This window comes from Leptonychotes weddellii, unplaced genomic scaffold (assembly GCF_054177405.1).
Source record: "Leptonychotes weddellii isolate Sample4059 unplaced genomic scaffold, ASM5417740v2 HiC_scaffold_21770, whole genome shotgun sequence".
NCBI classification, from domain to species: Eukaryota; Metazoa; Chordata; class Mammalia; order Carnivora; family Phocidae; genus Leptonychotes; species Leptonychotes weddellii.
In genome coordinates, this window is record NW_027805725.1 from 1 (window position 1) to 2,924 (window position 2,924).

The 2,924-nt window shown below is 49.6% G+C and overlaps 1 long non-coding RNA gene across 1 annotated transcript; it reads left to right on the forward strand.

Moving 5' to 3' along the window:
• Window positions 1-130: 130 nt before the first annotated feature.
• LOC145718781 (uncharacterized) lies at window positions 131-2,483 on the forward strand. Its single transcript, XR_014142015.1, has 2 exons — window positions 131-233; window positions 1,424-2,483. It is a non-coding gene; the product is annotated as an uncharacterized LOC145718781 (long non-coding RNA).
• The last annotated feature ends 441 nt before the right edge of the window (window positions 2,484-2,924 follow it).

A 2,924-nucleotide genomic window follows, 5' to 3' on the forward strand; every position in this document is an offset into this window, starting at 1 on the left:
CGCAGCTCCTGGAAGTCGACGTGGCCCAGGCAGGGCGCTGCGCCCGCGAAGCCGCCGTCCGCTAGCGCGGGCGGGCACAGCACCGGGTACACGGGCGCCGCGCCCCCCGCCGCCGCCGCCGCCGCCCCCCCCGCCGCAGCGAAGCCGCCCGCCGCCGCCGCCGCCTCCATGTGCGAGTAGAGGATGTGCTGCAGCTGCGTATACTCCACCTCCGTCATCTCCACCAGGCTCAGGTCGGTGGTCGTGAAGCTCAGCCCCGCCTCGCCCGGCGCCGCGTCCGCGCCCTCGAGGCCCGCCGGCCCGCCCGCCTGCGGCGGCTCCCGCGGCGCGGGGCCCGACATGCCAGAGCCCATGGCGGGGCGCGCGCGGCGGGGCCGGCGGGCACCGGGCCGGCGCGGCCTCGCCCGGCGACGTTGGGGGCGGGAAACCGCTGCTAAATCAGTGTTTGTTTATTGAGCAGGTACTATGTGCAGACACTGGGCTGTACACTCATCAGGGGATAAAAAGAGTGGCTAAGGGTAGTTCCTGTTCTCCAGGAATTTACAATCTCGGTTTGGGGACAAATCAGAAAATAACTAAAAGTTGAATAACCATAAATATGTAAATTTGACATAGAAGGGATTTATAAACAGAACAGAACTGACTGGTACTTGTATAAGGTCTGCTGCTGGAATTTGGGAAGAATTTATAGAGAATAGCAGAGAAGTCATCACTGATCCAGGAACCTGATCTGAGTCTTGGATTTAGAATTTATCCAAGTACACAAGAGGTGGAGGCATCAGTGTAGACGGACAGAGCTGGATGAATTGAGCCTAAGTGTGGTCAAGGGAACGGAATAGCTGGATCAGAGCACTGTGTGAAGGGGGGCTGTGTGTGATAAGGTCAAATGTGCAGCTTTTTAAGCAGGACCCTGAGAGCCTAGGCTGGCTGTGGACTTGGGATTTTAATCTGGAGATGATGGAAAGCGTACAGGTCAAAGTGCATACCAAATCCAACTCAACAAATGAAGCACTGGGCCAATGCTAACAGGATGAAATGTACCTTGGAAGAAGTGCAAAGGCATGCATGTGCATCTGTGTGTGTATATTTGTGTGTATGTGTATACACCTCTTAAGAAGAGCACAAATTCGAGATGGAGGACAGCCTGTTTTAATAGTATTTGACTTGAAACAGATAGAGGTGTTAATGTTATCTATAAGCTTAATATAGGTCCTTGGTTTGATCTGGCTGGGAAAAGCCTCTTGTACTTCAGGCTTCAGCAGCCGGAGTAGAGTCTCCAGAACCAAAGTTGTACTGGCATGCTATTTTCTTTCCCCAAGTCCTTGAAGAGGACCACTTTGATAAGAGGGCCAATATTCATAGAGGAGCTTCCTGAATTCTCTCCTGTGGGAGAATCTTATTCTCATGTGCTATTTCCCTTCAGGTTTCTCTAGGACTCAGAGCCAACTTGACTCTCTCAGATCCTGCACATCTTCATGCAGTTTACTGAGCCGCCTGAGGTGACACATTCAGACCTTGTCTGGGAGAAAAAGTATCGATGTACAACCAGCTGAGCAAGCATTTGTCTGGGATGAAACGATGTTCTGAGACGTGGAACTTCTAGAGCTAAAACAAGGAGAATCCTGGAAAACTACAATGGTTGGTCACCCTACAACATACCAGAACCTTCTTGAAGATTCACCCCCACACCCGGTGGTTTTCTCTTAGAAACTGGAGCAACATGCCTGTCTCATAGATATTTATCCTCTAGGTACAACTTGCAGAGATCTCATGTTCTATGTTTCTAAGATTTTCCAAGGGGGCAAGCTTGTGATGCTTTAGGTTTTGCAAATCTGAAATATTCACCAAGGCCATTTTTCCTATCCGTTTCCTTGAGGTGTCCTAGTCTACAAAATGTCCCATGTGACCTTTCCTTTTTGTGAAGAACAGATTCCCTTAATCTTGGGAGGACCAGATATTGAAATGGAAAGAGTATGGATTTTTGAAAGCTTAAAGATCTTCTGGTGGATTCTGGTTTTACCATATACTCATTGTGGTAGACAGTGCTCTGTGTTCACCAGGGTCTACTGCGTTTTCCTCTTCTGGGCACAGAGGAAGACCACTTAGGTGCTCTCTGAACAGTTCTGGCCAATAGGTTGTAAGTCGAATGACTGTGTCACTTTATAGCTGAAGCATGGAATATGAGAGAGCTTCTCCATACTCCTCTATCCTTGCTGTCATGACCATGAGGGCCACGTGGCCTTCCTTGGTGTGGCTACAAGATGGCAGAAGTCACTGAGTGACTGCACAACAGAGGATTTCTCCCCTTACCATTGTCTCCCATCTTACTTTGTGCGAGCAACAAATGAATGTTTGTTGTGTTAAAGCTGCTGAGATTTTGTGGTTGGTTTATTACCACAGCATAACCTGACTAAAACACTAGTTCTGTGTCTTCCTCCCCTTGGGTTACCCCAATAAAAAATACCATGGATTGGGTGGCTTAAGCAACAGACATTTATTTCTCATGGTTCTAGGGGGCTAGAAGGCCAAGATCAATGTGCTGGTGAGAGCTGGCTTCCTGGCTTCAGACAGGTGGCTCCTTGTTCTCTCTGAAGGCAGAGCCCTGGTGCCTTCCTCTTCTTTTAAGGGCACTAATCCCATTATGAGGATTTCACCCGCATGACCTCATCTAAACCTAATTACCTTCCCTTTCTTAAGAAATATTGCTTCTTAAGAAACATTGGTATCGGGGCGCCTGGGTGGCTCAGTTGGTTAAGCGACTGCCTTCGGCTCAGGTCATGATCCTGGAGTCCCGGGATCGAGTCCCGCATCGGGCTCCCTGCTCGGCAGGGAGTCTGCTTCTCCCTCTGACCCTCCTCCCTCTCATGCTCTCTGTCTCTCATTCTCTCTCTCTCAAATAAATAAATAAAATCTTTAAAAAAAAA